This window comes from Uranotaenia lowii, chromosome 2 (assembly GCF_029784155.1).
Source record: "Uranotaenia lowii strain MFRU-FL chromosome 2, ASM2978415v1, whole genome shotgun sequence".
NCBI lineage: Eukaryota > Metazoa > Arthropoda > Insecta > Diptera > Culicidae > Uranotaenia > Uranotaenia lowii.
Window position 1 is genome coordinate 102,265,975 of NC_073692.1, and position 19,461 is coordinate 102,285,435.

Here is a 19,461-nt window from a genome sequence, read left to right on the forward strand (position 1 = left end):
AGACACGAGACCTGAGGCATGAGTAACAGTGTTCCGAAAATCACTCAATTCTCATGAGAGACACTGAAACGTTTTCAACAGCGAAAGCAAAACCTAAATTGTCGGTTGGTTTATCTCCCACCGGGCAAAGATTGTGTTCGACAGCGCTGCTCCGAGAATCAAAGAAATAAAATTTGAAAAAGAGACGTTTTTTCTCCAGTTGGAATTCTCAACTGAGTGAGGAGCTACCTGATTTTCAGTTTCTTCTTTCAGTCGATAACTTTTCTTGCTCAATCACTCACTCACTCACTCGTTTACTGATCGATGACCGAATGCTGTCTGCCTGATACATCTTGCTTTGTTGTTGCTGTTGTTGGGGAGGACCAAAATACGTATGAACATATGTTTCTGCCACTTTGCCAGAAAGTACGCAGGCAGTATGAACCGATGCAAGGCCGCATTGATTGAGTTTGAGTGAGTGAGTGAATGGATTTTCGAATTGGATCTTGTATCAGTAAGTGTCTCAATCACTTCTGATACACCAGGTAGTGAGCTTGAGAGATCGACTTAGATGCGGATCCGCTCTCGCTTTTGAATCTTGTTTACATTGACTTCGCATTGTCGCTCTGCCGATTCTCCAGGAAACAACAGGCAGCAGCAATCGGCTTTGAATGTCTCCAACTAGAAACCTATCCTGAGCGTTTCTTCCGAGTGATTTTCGGAACACAGATGAGTAAGCTTGCTAGATTACCCGGTTTTATCCGGGTTTGCCCGGATATTTGATGCAAAATTTCGAGAAAGTCCGGTCCGGCCCGGTTGCCCGGATATTGTGAAAAAAGTCCGGATATTGTCCGGATTTTTTCACAATTTTCACAAAGAGACCAACAAAAATCAAATTTTTTGAGTAAGTTTCAGCAAAATCGATTATCGGTATGGAAATTTTCGACGGTTGTTTTAAATAATTTCGCTGATTTACTTTTATAAACCTTTAAATATTTAAGTGCTTCAAAAAGTTGTACATTAATAAAATATTAATTTCGATTTTTTTGCATTTTTTCTTTGCTTTTATATATAATAACACCTAAATTTTGCCCGGTTTTTGCCCGGTTTTTTGGATTTGAAAAATTGAAATCCATGCCCGGATTTTGCCAGGTTTTTTTGAAAAAATGCTCGGAATTGCTAGGCCCGGATGGTAGTGAAAAAAATTCTGGCAACCTTAGGCATGAGACATGGGACTTATGACCTGAGAAATTACACATGCAGGGTTGCTAGCAAACCGGGAAAACTGTAATCATCGGAAAAAAAAACTTTGGAATTTCATTGCATCACCGGGAAACTGAGAAAACCGGGAATTCTGGGATACCACCGGGAAAATTGTCATGTTTTTCATAGAATTGTAAACATATTTTTAGATCAATTTCTAAATATAAGGATAGCTTACGGCAGTCTCGATATAGACTTTCCTCATAAGCACTTGTTTTTGTTCATTAATGAAAGTTTTAATCGCTTTTATAACTCATTGCGCGCCAAATACATGATATCTCGTATTTTTCACCCTCCGAAGGTGTGCCACACTTATGTACAAGCATTAATCAAATGTTATAAATTTGATAATGAAACAATTATCGACAAAACTAAAAACACAACGTTCAGTAATTCAATGATACTAAGTTTGTACAATTTAGTCCAGGCAGTGGTTTCTGATAGATATATAGAGTGTCAAATTCGGTGTTTCTCGGCTTACCTTTTTCTGCGCTCCCTAATGTGTTACCTAATAACCTTTTATGTTAACAAGTTTGCGACTAAGAGTTTTAGTTTTCGAAGTCAAATGAATCAGTGTTCGATGTACATTAGACTGCCCCAAATTTGTATGGGAAATTCAAAACCTGTGAAATGTTATGCGCTGCAGGCTAAAATTGATCCTAGGCTAAGTACTACATCTCATGCCAAATTTGGGCCAGATCGGATCACGGGAAGGGGTCGCTCAACAAGCCTGAAGTTTGTAAGGGATTTTGAGACATTTTGTTCGGGAGAAACATGAAAAACTAGTTTTTCATCAATAACTTTGGTTCCCGTCGGCCGATTTCTTTCAAAAACGGGTTTTCTTAAAGCCTAAATTATGAAAAACATTTCATCTGAAGACTGCATATCGATAAGAGTTAAGACAAAAAAGTTATTAGGCTTCCAAAATGGGCTAACTTTTTTAAGGATGGTATTCATCACTGTAAATGAGTCGGGGCGGTCGAACTTATTGACGCCTCATTAGCAGTGATGAATACCACCGTAAAAAAAGTTAGCCCATTTTGGAAGTCCAATAACTTTTTTGTCTTAACTCTTATCGATATGCAGTCTTCGGATGAAATGTTTTTCATAATTTAGGCTTTAAGAAAACCCGTTTTTGAAAGAAATCGGCCGACGGGAACCAAAGTTATTGATGAAAAACTGGTTTTTCATGTTTCTCCCGAACAAAATGTCTCAAAATCCCATACAAAATTCAGGCTCGTTGAGCGACCCCTTCCCGTGATCCGATCTGGCCCAAATTTGGCATGAGATCTTATACTAGGCCTAGGATCAATTTTAGCCTGCAGCGCATAACTTTTTCAAAAGTCGGGTCATTTGGGGCACTCTAATGTACATGTTTAATTAAATTATTTTGTGCAAAAAAAAACAAATATTTTGGCAGCGTGAGACTTTTTTTAAGAAGAGTTACATTTTTCTGACGAAGATATCACTTTTTCAACAAAAAAAGATACTTATTGTTTTTTCAATGAAGTTATTGTTGTGTTTTTCGTTTAAATTGACCTGAGAAACGAAGCCTTATATCGCAAGTGTTTTATTTTTTATTCTTCCTGCGTAATACTTTAGCTTCAAGTTTTCTGAGCTGGAATATAGGTATGTTTTTTTGTGAAAATTGTGTCGAAAACACGTTCCTGTTAAAATCTAAGGTCTCTTCCATGATACAAAATAATAGCTTACATTCAAACGATTAAAATGCAGCCCTGTTTTATTTACGGTTTTCTTTTTTTTCACGAATCTTTGGTTCTAATGACTAGGGCACTACTAAAGTTATTCATTGTTTTTTATATATTTTTCTTTCTGAAACATGTATAAAAAATATGACTGCACTTATAAAATAGTTTAATGTTTTCTTGCAATCTGTTGTTTTTTAGTTTTGTAAGACATATCCCCATTCAAGTTAACAAGCTGATTTGATGTTATATTTCGGTGCTTTTTTGTACACATTTCGTTTCAAAAAGTTTTGAAAATCTGTCAATTCCATGAGAAAAGGCTACGTGTTGAAAGACGTTGAAGTATTTGTCATGATTTCATACCGGTTAACAAGTTATTGTTAGAAATTTAAGGGCTTTACATGAAATTGTTTGAATCTCCATGATTTTACAATCAAAAAACGAGTGTCATTAATAGTTGGATAATCATCATTTTTGATTGGGAAAAAACGGGGAAAAACGGAAAATCTTTAGAATTCCAAAATGAAAAAGTTAGACATAATATTTGAGTGGAGAGAAGTGAGAACTGATATGTGGAACGTGAGAAATCAGCCATGAGACTTGAGACGTGGGATGTGAGACGCGAAAAGTAAGGCATGAGATTTGAGACGTGAGAACTGAGACGTGTGACGTGAGAAGTGAGACATAAGATGAAAGATGTGAGAAGTCAACCCAAGATTTGAGATATGAGACGTAAAACGTGAAAAGTGATGCATGAGTAGATACCTTGTAGGATGAGCTGTTGAGTTGAGATATAAGAAGTTTGACGTGTTTCATGTCGATTACTTTCCGCAAAACTGCTTCATATATCTATGTCTGTATTTTCCCAAAAAAATTACTTTGCCTATTTCGGAAATCATTAAAAAGATGGTAGCATAAAACACAAAAATCTGATTCGTGTGTTAAAAATTTGTAGAATAAGTCATGCCCACTAAGTGAAACATGAAAGAAAGCCCCATTCTGCTTAGCGTCCATTTGGCAAAATTTGCGTTCGGCATAACATCCATACAGCCTATCGTCCTTCATGGCTATCATCTATTCAGCCAACCATCCATCCACTTTAATGACCCCAAAGAAATACTGTCCTTGCGAGCGACCCTCGATCTATCGACTTTTGGCTTCGGGTATGAGCCAGTTTTCTGTTGAATAATCGTGATTCTGTCCATGTTGTTTCAAATTACTTACAAAAACTTACTTCAGAAATAAAGATGTTATAATCACAGAGAACAGACGTACAAGCTCGAACAAAAAATTTACCAAAAAGTGTGTAAAATTTCAAATGCTGAATCCAAAAAAATACGTTGAAAATTGACTTCAAACAGTGCCATCTATTGCGCCGTTCAAAAGTTACAAATCAAATTTTCAAGTGTCCAGTTTTCGAAAAGGCGTAATCGTATTTATATGAACTCATTAAAAATTAAACTAATGCCACTCTAAAATAGACGGATTCAGTTTATTACTTTAGGTTGCTTAATCGGAATAGCGCACGGCACCCTTTCAAATAAACGAATTTCAAATCGAATCAGTTTATCACTTGATAAATCCAATAAGAGGTACCTTTGGCTGGATAGAATTTTACTTCCTCTATTTTGCATTACTGAGACAGTCAAAATAGCTAACAGTTTTGAAATAAGCTTTTGCACTTCCTCGACGGTTAGCGTTAGATGACGAATCGGCTATATCCAGTCAATTAGGAACATTCTTGACTATCAGTCCTACCAATCAAAACTGATTCTAGACATCTCAAAGCGGGTTGCTTTCGAGTATCGCTTTTGCATCCTGTTCAAAATTTAGTACTTCTAGCTTGAAGGAAATATCGATTAGCTTTTTAAGATATTTTTCCATTATGCAACGTGACGAAAGTGTTACGAAACTTCAACTGCGATTTTCTTGAATCATGGCAAACAGTTCATACGACCTGTTCAAAACTGACCAAAATTTTGTTATTTTTTCCTAGTTTGGTTTTGAAAGTTCTCTTTGGTGTGTTTGGAGACATCTGGTGGCCCAGCCAAAAAAACAAAAATTGGTTCAAAACGGCAGTTGAAAATTTTACACAAGTTTCGGAAGCTAGCTTGTACGTCTGTTCTCTGTGTTATAATTGCAAATTCAGGTTAAATTCGGAGTTGATCTTATTTAACGTAAAAGTAGCTTCCAGTGCATTTTAATAGAAATTAAAATCCTATCTGATCCAACATCTACAAAAAGATTCGAGGTGCAAATTTGTATGGAATTTTTCGATCATTTATTCTATTCCAACAAAATTTGCTCAACATATTTTTAGGATTCTTTTTCGGGCTAAATTTGTTTTTTTTTGTTTATAGAAAATTTTCTAGATTGAGATCGATTCACATAATAATCATAGGGATTTTACTCAGAGCAGTACGCATTTTCCGAGTGCACTTCCAAAATCGTCCGATCCCCCCACCTTAAGCCATCTTCTTCCATTAAATTTGGATTATCTAGGAACAACCTGACCACTTTTAGGTTCTATTGTACCAGAAGCATCCCGGCATTGGTGGAACAATCCTTCAGCTCTCTTCATCGCAACGTAAAAGAAAAGTGCCAAAAAGCTGCGGCGTCCGACCGAAAGAGAGCAGAAAAAAGAAGGAAAGGTAAACCCTCGATTCCCGGAAGCAACAAGTCAGTCGGTTCCATAATCCCTAATGGGATAAAGACACAAACGTGCCCCAATGGAAGTTTCTGTTACCTACTAGTAGGAGTCTCTAGTGCTCTAGTAGGTTCCAGAATTTAATGCTTCGTCATAGATAAGCCCAAACACTCGCTCCCCGGGGCACATAAATTGTGATTTGCCAAAAGGGAAACAGCCAGCCAGCCAAAGAGGGAAGAAGACGCACTGAAAAGTGGTTCCGGTAGATGAAATTCCTGGATCATTTTCCGATGGAGATGGTTGGTTTAGCTGTATGTTTTTGACATTATGATCGTGTTTTTTTGCTTCCTAGTACATATAATGCTTGGTTCAGCTTTTTTTTCATTAAGAGGGTAGCAAAGCAGTCTTATTTTTGATTGGATCTATTTTTAGAGGCAGGGCTTCGGTCGATTTTTCTATTCATCACAGATTCAATCAAAAATAAATCAATGTTGGAATTGAGCAGCTCGACAGTCAGCGTCAGTTCGTATTTTTGGTTGATTTTGTTTTTATTTTTGGATAAAATTATGAAAAAGTCGACTCTGAAGCTCAATCGCACTGGAGGAAAAAAAAATCAGTCAAGCAACAAGCAGTTTTTCAAGACCTCAGTTATCGACTGCAGACTGCATTTTGCTTTCGGTTGCCGAATTGCGTGGAAGGGGCATTCGACCGCAAAAAGAAATTGGAGTCCATGACTTTTTTTTCGTTTTGTTTTGGTTCCAATCTCTACGAGCAACAGTTGGGGCAAGCTCAAGCATTTTTGGCGATGAAAAAAACACTCTGAGCCATTTTTCGATAGAGGGGTTCGGCAGATACTAAAATAACTTGATTTTTATGCAATACTTACTGTAGCAAAGCTGTCGGGTTTAAAGTGTTCCATGTTTAATTGAGTGTCGGTCGGAAAATTAAACTTGAACCACACTATTTTTCAGACCAGCTGATTGGATTGCATTGCATAGTTACTGAGGTCTGCTTTAGTTTCGTTTTGCTTACATTTCACTGTTTTTGGAGGGGAAATTGAGTTCAGGTTGCACGAAATTTTGAGGTCCATCCATCTCCCAGATAGCCGTGATCGTCTAGTGGTTAGGACCCTACGTTGTGGCCGTAGTAACCCAGGTTCGAATCCTGGTCACGGCAGTGTTGATTTGAAAAACACTGTCACGGATGGGATTTTTTGATTTTTTTTTTCAAATTTGTTTAAATTCTATTTTAAAACTTATTTTTTTCTCTATCTTTTCAGGTGAGTATTTCTGTATTCCTGACTTTTTTTTCTCTACAATCGAGGACCCGCTACCGTTATTGGACCTTTCAACTAGATTCTAAGTATAACCAAACCGAAAACCCGGAAATTCAATTATCACTGGTAAGAAAGATTATGTTTGTTGGACAACCTCAAATCAACACAAGCATAAATGAAACGGTCAAAGGATTCTCTACCGTTTGCTACTGAATCTCTAAAGGAAGTGGCGGGTTGATTTTGATGCGATTTCCCCGCACATTTCATTTCCGTTAAAGCATATTTGTCGGTACTTATAGGAGTGTGTGCGTGTGCGTGCAGTACGCTTCTGTCAAATATCCTTCGGCGAAGGAAATTCAATTTCAATTCGCTGTTTGCTTGGATTGGCTGATTTTTTTTATGATTCTGTCATTTCCACCTCATACGCAGTCACACGCGTGCGTTTTGATGGTATGATTTACCAAATGATTATTTATTGGCTCCATACAGCAGCTTGAAACGGGATTGAAATGGAGCCTACCGAGTATTTCATGCGTACTCTACGTAGAATCCCCGTAAGACTTCTGAATATTTTTTTTCTTTTAAGGAAATTTTTTTAGTCGAATTTAATTCAATTTTTTCTTAACAATTCCATGACAGAAAATTCTTATGACGTCTGTAATGCTTTAAACCCTACATTTTTGGGACCAGACATTCCGGCAAAGCTCACAGTGCTGGAGATCTTTCTGCCAAATGAAACCAGGCTGAAGGGATGTAAACAAATTATACTAATTTGATGATAAATCGAATAAGAATTTGAACTCAACAATTGTAACAACTTGAGGAATGAAGAACGAAGACAAACACGGTGTTCATCTTAGTCTCCCATTTTGCCAAATGGGATTTTTTATTTTTTTTATTATGAAGTAGGTATTAAAAAAGGATATGGACAGTAACAGGGTTTAAAAGTTTTTTTTAACGTTGTATGTGATTTTTCAATAGAAATCTTTTAAGCAATTTGGTACTCTTGGTAATTATTGACCTTTTATCAGGGTGGCCAGCGAACCGGAAAAACCGGGAAAAAACCAGGAATTTAAAATGGGACCGGGAAAACCGGGAAAAAACCTGGAATTTCAAATCAAAACCGGGAAAATTATTTAAGGATTTTTTTTCCAATATATAAAAAACCTATCAAAACCAACAGTTTCACCACTTCATCATTTTCTCTGAAGCTTTACTATCCATAGTCCTTTATTTCAGGATTGTAAAGCAAAAGCGGGAAAATGTCGAGCGAAGAATCGTCGTAGAAAATTTTTTCGATCATAAACTATTTCTTTGCTAACGCTTAATGTGCACTGCAGTGAATGCTGCTACTTTTTAGTTCTGAGTGATGTGGATTAATACGTTGAAATCGGACCTTTTTCGATTGAATCCACATCTCGAAAACTAAGATTTACTTAAGCTTAACATTTATCTTATAACTGAAATTATTATTCATTCAGAATTGATGATGTTCGAATCTGCATCAGGAGCTCATTTTTTTTCAGAAAAACACGATATGCTGAATCAAAACTTGAAAAAAATAGCAGAAATCTATAAAACACATTTGAACTATGAGAGTTATTTTGAAGATTCTGACAAAAATATCGAATTAATTTTGAAAAAAAAAAATCAATGTTAATAGAACGTTAAAAGAGAGTTATGAATTCAGTAATTCATCCTAATTCGGTCAATTAATTTTCTGAAAAGCTAATTTTTAAAGAGATCTTATGATCAAACTCTGTTTTTTTTTGAATAAATTGCTGAATTTTTTTTGACGTGACTTAACTTATTTTCAATTGAGCTTACGGTACCTTTATCAAAATTCAAAAATTATCATAACCAAACTTCAAGTTTTCATGTGATTGATAATATATCTTACGTCTCGGTGGTCGAGTGGTTAGCGTGGTAAGACGGTAATCGCTGGTCCATTGATGGCTTGGGTTCGATTCCCATCTCGGTACTGGGTGTTAAATGTTAATCTTAAGTTGTCCACGTCATTTATTCAGTCTGTAAAAAGCCTAAATCGGCTAAGACGGTGTATGTCTTTTTAAATAAAAATCTAATTTGTTTTTTTGTTTGTTTGTTTGTGTTATATGTACTAACACCCACAAAATCAAACATCCAATTTCTGACAAACGACATAATCTCGAAGTACTTATCTTATTCGGTTTCGAAAATATTTTCTTCTAATCTTACTTTTAATTTAAACTTTTGAAAATTGGGAATTTTCCTATGCAGGAAAAATTCCAGAAACAAAAAAATAAAATGAGATGCCACCATTTTATTTGGTTAATAGTAAACGCATAGAAGGCCGAAAGTGTAACAAACTACCAAATTTGTGTATGATTCCTGTATACTTTGTTTTACTCAAACCAGTAGGATTTCAAATTGATGAATAGAATAAAAACATGCATTTTTGGGATAGGACTGAAAATTCAGATAAGGAATTTAGATGAATTTATCTGGATTTAGGTAAATAGATTCAGGCATCTAGAACTCAGCGCATTCTTTAATAAAATAACAATAAAAAAAAATGATTCCATATTAGAATTGGAATACAATTTCACATTCAATAAGGTTAATTGGAACTTGTTTCAAACTTTAAAAGGAAAATATTAGAATATCAATCAGTAGTCAAGCTATAAAATAAATTTTGATTTCTTATTCCGAAAATAAAATAAGCGTCAGAAATTTAAATTGAAATTTAAATAACCAATCCACACTTGAAATAAAGTAATTCAATACGAAATTTATCGCGCATGATTATGTTTCAAATTCCAGAATTGAGAAGCAAGATTTCTACAGTAAAATTCAGTATTTCTTCTTGAAATTTTTAAGGAATTATATACACGGCATAATATCAAAACTATAATTTCTCTCATCTAAATAAAAAAATAAAGCATTTTCCTTTATAATAGGTGAAGATGGTGTGAAAAACTGAAAAGAAGGTATCAACTTTCGATTAATGTTAGGGTAACTAGGAGTATTTTCTTTTTTTTATTCTGGACAACCTTTGAGTTTCAAGATCAAACTAAAAAAATAAGTCCTCTCATACTTTTACGTTCAACTTGCATAAAGATATTTTTGGTCAAAAAACCTGATAAACATATTTATTTGCGCATTTTAAAAAGGGAAAACCATCAAATCTCAACCGTGAAAACCGGGAAAAAACCGGGAATTTGAAAATGGAAACTCGCTGGCCACCCTGCCTTTTATTATACAATTCAATTCTTCGTTTAATTTTTGCATTCAATTAACACCTGAACTTTCTCCGCTAGATTATTTAGCAAAGCCCTTCAATGTTTTCTTGTTTCGAATTTTTTGTTCTTTTCAAATAATTTGTAAACAGTGCCCAACTTTTTTTTCGTGGTTTATGATAAATTTTAAAAAAAGTGTAAGAGTTTTTTTTGTAGTTTGTTCTAGACCTGTTTTTTATTTTAGATCAGCTGACCCGGTATGCTTTGCTACATCTTCCGAACATGCATCGGAATATATGGAATCTGATTAGATTCCATAACTCAAAACGACAGTTACAGTGCGCCATCGAAAATCGGATTAGAAATTGTTTTTTAATTCCGATTAAAAAGAGTTGCGAAGACTGGACACTAGACTGCCCCATATTTGTATGGGAAATTCAAAACATGTAAAATGTTATGCGCTGCAGGCAAAAATTGATCCTAGGCCTAGTGCAAGATCTCATGCCAAATTTGGGCCAGATCGGATCACGGGAAGGAGCCGCTCAACGAGCCTGAAGTTTTTATGGGATTTTGAGACATTTTGTTCGGAAGAAACATGAAAGCCTAGTTTTTCATTGATAACTTTGGTTTCCTCCGGCCGATTTCTTTCAAAAACAAGTTTTCTTGAAGCCCAAATTATAACAAATATTTCACCCGAAGACTGCAATTTGATTCGAATTAAGATAAAAAAGTTATTAGGCTTCAAAAATAGGCTTACTTTTTTAAGGGCGGTATTCATCATTGTTAACGAGTCGGGGCGTTCGAACGTTTCGACGCAGCATAAACCGTGATGTATACCACCCTGAAAAAAGTTAGCCCATTTTTGAAGCCTAATAACTTCTTTATCTTTATTCGAATGAAATTGCAGTCTTCGGATGAAATATTTGTCATAATTTGGGCTGCAGGAAAACCCGTTTTTAAAAGAAATCGGCCGGAGGAAACAAAGGTTATCAATGAAAAACTAGGCTTTCATGGTTCTCCCGAACAAAATGTCTCAAAATCCCATACAAACTTCAGGCTCGTTGAGCGACCCCTTCCCGTGATCCGATCTGGCCCAAATTTGGCATGAGGTCTTGCACTACGCTTAGGATTAGTATTAGCCTGCAGCACATAACTTTTTCAAAAGTCGGGTCATTTGGGGCACTCTACTGGACACCTGGACGTTGGAAAAAAAACGAAATCTGACAATAACAACCGCTAGACAATACCCTTGAAGAAGACCACCAAAAATGGTCAAAACGTCAGGCATTTTAAAAAAGTTGTTTGCTTGAAATCCAAGACCGAAAAATAGCCAAAAATAAAACATTAAATTAAAATACCTTTTTATGGAAAATAAGGTTCCATTTTCTTGATTAATTATCAAGTTTTGTGAAAAATTGCAAGGGAGCTCCCCTCCTTCTTCCTATCTGGAAGGATGGAGGGGTACCAAATATTCATAGAAAAATTTCTCGTATTCAGATATCTTTCCAAGCCTAATTTTGTTCTATTTATTGGCTCGATAATTTTTTATTTATTTATTTGATCTATAGAGTCATTCAACCCTGCTTTGCTTGATAAGTTCTCGAGTGATGTAAAAAATTTTCAAGGAAGCCCCCTTCCCCTTTGCTATCTCCCCACTGGAAGGAGGGAGGGGTATCGAGGTACCATTTGCTTGATTAGTTCTCCAGTTATGTTAACATTTTCATTCGTTTGTGAGACCTCCTCCCCCATTTCAGTTAAAGGAAGGGGTTTCCAACCTGCCAAATTTCAAGTCAATTGGTTCAATAGTTTTCAGGTCTATAAGAAAAAGACAGACAGACAGACGACAGGCAGGCAGAAATCCATTTTATTTATAAACATAAGTATATATTAAGACCGCAATGGACGTATGGGACAAAATTCATGATCAAATTTTGAAAACTGACCATATACATTTTGTACATTGGCCCAAAAAATTGACCTGTGCAAAATTTCAGCTCAACTGGCCTTGATTTAGGGGTGCCTCAAAGCGCTCAAAGTTTCGGTTTTTGATCCTTAAAAAAATACCAAAGGGGAGCTCAAGGAAATCGGAAAAATTCAAATTTTGATTATAAAATTAGTGATTTATTTTTAATTTTTATTCGTCATACTCTGCTTCGGAATTGCCATACTCCTCCAAACGGCAAATGAAAAAAAAAATCATAAAGAAACTTTCTACATATATTTGTCTATATAAATTATTAATTGTTATCGATAAAGTTACGCAAAACGTTAACAGGTGTGATTTTAAGTGCGGCCTGCAGAAAAGTCTTTTGAATCGATGTGGCCCATCGGCAAACAATGTTGCTCACCCCTGGTCTACAGTGTTGCTTTTTTCTACCCTTCAGATTGACAGGTTTCTCTATAGATAAGTAAAGCTAAAATCCTGTAAACCTAGTGTTAATTATTGGTTTTCTCCGCTTGGTTTGTGTGTGATAAATTTCCATATTTAAATTCCATCTGATTTCCTTTGAAAAGTTATATGTGACCAAAAATGCAACGAAACTACCAAAATTTTGGATATGGGTGAAAGGGCTTAAAGATGAAAAATTGTTTAGCGTGTTTCGAGGCCTGAAGGTGATGCATGAGACGCGAGACGTGGGATATGAGAAAAGAAGACAGGGTGAGACATGAGATGTGAGACGCAGAACGTGAGATATAAGACGTGAACGATGGGACTTGAGAGTTGAGAACTGAGTTGGTGAGAAGACAAGGGGAGTGTCGACATAACAAGTTGGAGATGAGAAGTGAAAATTTAGACGTAAGAAGATGAAATAAAACGTGAGAAAAGGAGAAGACTAAGACATGGTGAAACATGAGGCGTGAGCTGTGCGATTATAGACGTGAATTTTAGGTGGCTTCTACTTCTGTTCCATTTCTGGTATCCCATTGAAAAGGACTTATGTTTGCTCTATGTTTGTTTCGAATATCATAGTAGTGTAAAACGTGCAAAACCATCATTCAAGACCCGTAGTACTTCTTAAATTCCGTAAGTTGGAATTGAAATTTTTTTTGTAAAAGATTTTGCAAATTAATTTTAAATATTTATTTTTATTTCTAAATATTTAACGTGTTTAATCATTTGAATGGTCAATAAAGGTTTAGAGTTAAAATGATTTATTTTGAAAGGTTATTCTAAAATTTTACCGACGGTTGAATTTTTGAGCTGTGTAGTAATATACAATCAATATAAACAAAGATCCACCTAGTTTAGAAAACGATGCTTGAAATGAAATTGAAATTTATGCTTGAATTAATGTCCTGCTTCGGACATCATAGTGTCCAAGTAGCATCCACCCTGGAAATGGTTCATTTTTCGAGCACTTGAAGATAATGACCCAATCCCACCGTTCTATGGTCTAGTGAAACGGCAACAATGATATGGAAGGACTCAGTCTACGCTTTTACAGCGTACTCACACTAGAAATAGTATCAAAAGCTCCAAACGTGTCACCGACAAATTATCACCTTGGCGTGGTTCATTCATGCCACCGACTGGCTACCGGATAGAGGTGGGAGTAGAATTTCCTTCTTCGCGCGTGTCAAACTATTCTAGCAACCCTCGCCGAAGTGAGAAAATTGATGCTAATACTGCAATTTTCTTGGTTGGTGATTATTTATCAATTTGCTTCATGGAGCAAAATTGATATATGCAATTCTGGAGCCCGCGTAGGTTGCAATGGGAAGAACGGAAGGAATTCAACCTCGTAGCATCACGCTTACAACACGCTGGGATAGAAAGGACTGTTGCCAACGTAATACTACTAGAATGTAATAATCCTATCCATCTTTAACTAAATTTAAATCTTGCTTAAGAAAACCGTAAAATTGCTCTCATATCGATAGCACAACCAGTTTCAATTTTTACTATACTTGTGCCCTATTTCCGGAGACTGTACTTTTAAAGAGGGAAGAAGCTTTGAATTATCAATAGAACCTTTCCTGGTCCGAAATACAATCACATGGCAAATTTTTCGCAGCCCTTTTCTAATGAGAGGAGGGTTTGAATCAGCAAACAAACATTTTTCGTTCGCAAGCACCGTCCTTTGCCTAGTAAGGTTCAATTTCCTTGATAAGCTCTCGTAGTTATGCGAACGAATGATCGGTTTAATTTAAATTTGTATGGAAGCCCATTCCACTTTCTGGTTTGAGGAGAGGTCTAGCAATCAGAGTAACATTTCTCGTACTCAAGTACCCTTGCTGCCAAATTAGGTCTTGAACAAACCTAGAGCTTTACTTGAAAATTTGTATTGGAGCCCAATCCGCCTTCTTCCATTCACCATACTAGAAGAGGGTTGGCTACCCTCCATCATTGTCTAGCGAAACATTTCGTTTATCCTGATTCTGATTCTGATTATTTTAAATTAACATTTCACTTTAAGATTTCATACTTCGATTTGAAATTTCTGTATCATATTCTGAACCAATTTCTAAATGACGTTATTTACAGCAAAATAAAGGCTAGATACTTAACATGCAGTTCCCCACTTTAGGCGCCTCGCTTCCGATGAATTCTATCGCGATGCAATAAATTTGCACCATGACCAAAGTTTCCCAATCATTCCGGATATTTCAGTCAAATATTTTGCATACACCGGGTACCATCATCAACCCAGAGAAACGTGCCTGGAAGTCCGCACCAAATCCCACTCCTAATTGATATGAAACTGAACACGCGACCGCAAAACCCCAACCAACAGAGAGAGCACACCAGTCACAGATTTCCCATTTCGAAGGGCTGACTGGGTCAGAGGGATGTAGTCCCCGGGAATGATTCCGTTCCTCTATACCACCATGGTGGGGGCGATTGAATATCTGGTTAGAGACATCTAGGTTCGGTTCAGCTGGAATTCAATCCATTCGGACGCTTAAACCTCACCAGGATGACCCGAAGCTGGACGGACCGAGAGATCTCCAGGGCGGGTGTCGGTTTTTGGGGGACAAATGCGAACTGACCGACCGAAGCAAGAGGGTGGAAATCTTGATAAAATGTCAATAATTACTCGTCCCTGGACAACGCTGGGGTCCCCATTCCATGTGTTAGTGACACAGCTTCATTCATTTGGCTCTCGGACAAGCATCCCCATTGTGTGTTAATTAGTCTGGATTTATTGATAACGGTTCAGTGAATGATAATATGGATTGAGTGTCTGGAGAGGGGGAAGCTGACTGGTAGGCAACAGATTCAAAGGCGTGTACTAATTGGAACCGGAGTGTTAGGGAGAGACTCCATTCATTACCTACAGAAGGCGACAGTTTGGTTGTATGTGATCAAGGTACTTGTTAAAGATGTCAAGCTTTTATGTGGAAATGGATGGAATCAAAAATCAAACATAAGGAAGGAATTTCAATGTTATTTGTTTTATAATTACTATTCGTACTTGGAAACTTAAAATCACAATGGGTTAAAAAATAAATTCGAATAAATGACTTCTCCAAACGGATGAATTATAATATAAAATTTTTATACATTAAAAAAAAAGGATTTCGGAAAACCACATTGAATAAGTAATTTTTTTTTTTCTTAATTCTTATTACCGAGTCAAATAAATCCTATTTCTAAATGGATTTCCGAGTAACTGTCGTTTGATATACCTTTTCACCACTCCGATGGTAAAACATTTTCAACCGAATAATAGAATTTTTGGAATTCTTTTTCAATTTGTTGTTCGACCGGGAATAATTTTGAGGTTATGTATTGGCTTTTCGGTCTTATCAGGTCAATTATAACACTTTTTATATGTGCTTCATCCAACGTTTCGAATTATATTAATTCTTTATCAAGGAACTAAAATTAAATACAGGAGCATAAAACATATTTTCTCATAATTAATATTAACATTAATTACTCACTCGGACATTCGTGTTATTGTCCAAAGCAGATGCACTCCTACAGCGTTCATCAATCGTCGGGATTCTGGCTATAAATTTTGAATTTGAACTCTCATTTCATGTCGGAAGTGAGGAGGAAAGCTTGCGTGTGACTTACGTGTCCAATATTCTGGTATCGGCCAGGGCGTCGGCGCCTACTCCGTCGTTTTGGAACACGTCCGTGGCAAAACTTCTATCACTCGACTCACTGTTTGTTATTATTGTTTGAGTTTTCGTAGCGTTTTCTTTACCGCCAGAACCCGGCGTCCATGAGTGCTTGCGAGTGTTTGCGAGAGAGTGAAACACTCCGCCGTACGAGATTGCTCTCCCGTCTGTGTCGCTCTGGATGTTGACGGTATTCGGGGTACTTTGTATGTAGCACATTTCGAGTACCTCTAGGTGCCTACGGTGATTGTTGGAACTGTCTAGGACGGTGGCTTTATCGAAGTCAAACATGTGCTCCTGTTCGAAACAATGTTCAACAACAGCTGACTGCCGCAGTTCCCGGATGCTGGGGTTTGACGCTGTGGCCCCTGTTGCTAATATGCGTTTCAATTTGGTGACATCACATTTATGTTTCGACATTCTAGTCCGTAGTTTATAGCTGGTCTGCCCAACATAGCATTTGGAGCATTCTTCATCTCGTTCGGGAGCGCCTGCGCATGGGATATGGTAGACCACATTGGAGCGATCGATCGGCGATATCGGATCTTTGACCACAGGCAGTAGGCTGCGTATCGTGTGCTTTTGTGTGGTGCCGATGCGTACATGCGGGTAATCCGTCTTAAGTGCGCGGATTACTTTTGCAGTTAGGCCGTCGATGTGTAATATGGATCGGTAGTGTTGTGTGGGTGTATCTTGTGTGTTTTGGGGGGTGTCGGTTTCGTTCGCTTTTCGAATTAATCTGTTGATCAGGGTCTTCGGGTAATCGTTGATTCTCAGATTCTCATGGATTAATTTGATCGCCTCCTCGGGGGGAACATTGATTGAAAAGTTTTTGACTCGTTTTATAAAATTTAACGCTGTGTTGATTTTGAGGCGCGTGTTGTGTGCTGATCGAAAGTTGAGAAATCGTCCCGAAGCTATTGATTTCTGGTACCACTCGGTTTTGATTGATTGGTCGGGTTGTCTAATCAATACTAAATCTAAGTACGGGAGACGACAATTCGACTCGATCTCAACCGTAAATTGAATTTTGGGGTGGTACTGGTTAAACTTTTCTCTTACCTTTTCAACATGTTCGCGGGGCAGAGCTAGCAGTAGGTCGTCGACATATTTTCTTAGAACTGGTATCTGGAAATCGAGTGTCCGTGTCACGTTGTCCAAGAGCGATTCCATGACAAAATCAGCTATCGGACTAGAAACTGGATTGCCCATCGCCGTTCCGTATATTTGCTTGTAGAATTTGTTTTTGTATCTAAAATAACTGCAGGTCATGCAAAAGTTTACAATTTCAAGAAACATATCTAAATTAATGTTAGTATTCTTCTTTATGGCATCCCAATTGTTGATGATGTTGCTTAAAACGAGGTCCCTGGGGATGCATGTGAACAGGGAAACAACATCGAACGAAACAAGGATGTGATCTGGAGGCAAAACGACGTCATTGATAAATTCGCAGAACTCGAATGAATCTTTGCCGTTGTATTTGCTGTTGATCGACGCTTGGAGTATCCGGCCCACATGTTTAGACAGCTGGTAAGATGGTGACGTCATACACGGTACTACTGGTCTTAGAGGTAAACCTTCCTTGTGTGCCTTGGGTGTCCCGTAAATGCAAGGCGCCGTAGCTTTATACGTTTTTAATTTCAATTCTGTGGCTCGGTTTATTAGTTTTAAATCTGCTAATCGTTTAGCAAACTCATTGTTTTTGGTTTGAAAGCCGGTTGTTGGGTCGCGTGTGAGGCTCGAATAGGTGTTTTGGTCCTCGATTAGCGCCAGCATCTTTCTGTCATAATCCTCGCGATTCATCATCACCGTTATGTTACCTTTATCGGCTTCCAGTACGATGATATTCGGATATGATTTTAAGAACTGTCTTGTGGCGATTATTGCGGTTATGTAGAAGTTGTCCGACGAGTTACATCCTGTATTGTTTCTATGCGCGTGGATGTGGTTCATAATTTGGTTGGCTGCTGCACTGCGATTGCGTACTTTTACTTCTTCGTCTTCTGTTGTTTCAATAATGCCCTCGATGTCTGCTATTAGGTGGTAGAATGTGGATGGTTTGTTATTTGTAGATGGTAAAGCGAACTTGGATCCCAGACTCAGTAGGAGTTGCACAGGTTGTGGTACTTCTACCGTGGTGCTGTTGAAAAACGCCCGGTGGTTATGTGATGGCGTTTTCTGTTCGAGGGATTTTATCGATCTATCTATGATTTTTCGATATTTAAGGTCAGTGTTTGCCGCGCGTTTTTGTAGGTGCTTTTGCTGGAAAGCGATTTGATTGACGAAAAAGGGATCGCTTCCACCGTCTGGGATCAACCTTTTTATGTTACTGCGTGTATGTTTCATGTTGTCTGTAATCTGCTTCAGTTTATAAAACGTCTGCCTTATTTCTAAACTCAATATTGCTTTCTTAAACCGATTCACCTTCCTGTTGAGCTCATTCAGGTAGGGGCTGTTGTCTTCAAACAGCGTGTAGACACATCGGAATACATCTGTGATGTGTGGGGGAAACAAACCCGTTCTGCGACACTTGACTAGAAAATCCTTTCTAGCCGTCATGTTTCCCATTTTTCGGTTTAGGTTGGCGTATATTTTTAGCGAATGTTTTGCCTCGGTACCGTATTCATCGTCAATCTGGTTGTAGAATTGAGCCATCTTCTTGATCAATTTGTTGTTCGACCGGGAATAATTTTGAGGTTATGTATTGGCTTTTCGGTCTTATCAGGTCAATTATAACACTTTTTATATGTGCTTCATCCAACGTTTCGAATTATATTAATTCTTTATCAAGGAACTAAAATTAAATACAGGAGCATAAAACATATTTTCTCATAATTAATATTAACATTAATTACTCACTCGGACATTCGTGTTATTGTCCAAAGCAGATGCACTCCTACAGCGTTCATCAATCGTCGGGATTCTGGCTATAAATTTTGAATTTGAACTCTCATTTCATGTCGGAAGTGAGGAGGAAAGCTTGCGTGTGACTTACGTGTCCAATATTCTGGTATCGGCCAGGGCGTCGGCGCCTACTCCGTCGTTTTGGAACACGTCCGTGGCAAAACTTCTATCACTCGAATTCACTCGAATTCTTTTTGAAATTTTAATAATAATAATAATAATTCATTTTTATTCGTGTAACGTAAGATACAATCTTTTTTAAGCGTTACAGTTGGGTTGGTATTATATAATTTCAATCTCAATGTTTCTGATGCACTTTCATATCTAACTAAAATCATTAATTGTTACCGTATAACTGCAAATCTTGATAGTGAAGCTTTCTTGAATTCCGAT

At 37.3% G+C, this 19,461-nt stretch overlaps 1 protein-coding gene and 1 non-coding gene across 2 annotated transcripts in view; both read left to right on the forward strand.

The window, feature by feature from the left end:
* Window positions 1-19,461, forward strand: part of LOC129744990 (mitogen-activated protein kinase 1-like) — a 323,706-nt gene that overhangs the window by 87,382 nt on the left and 216,863 nt on the right. The window lies entirely within an intron of this gene.
* On the forward strand, window positions 6,700-6,771 carry Trnah-gug (transfer RNA histidin (anticodon GUG)). Its single transcript has one exon. It is a non-coding gene; the product is annotated as a tRNA-His (tRNA).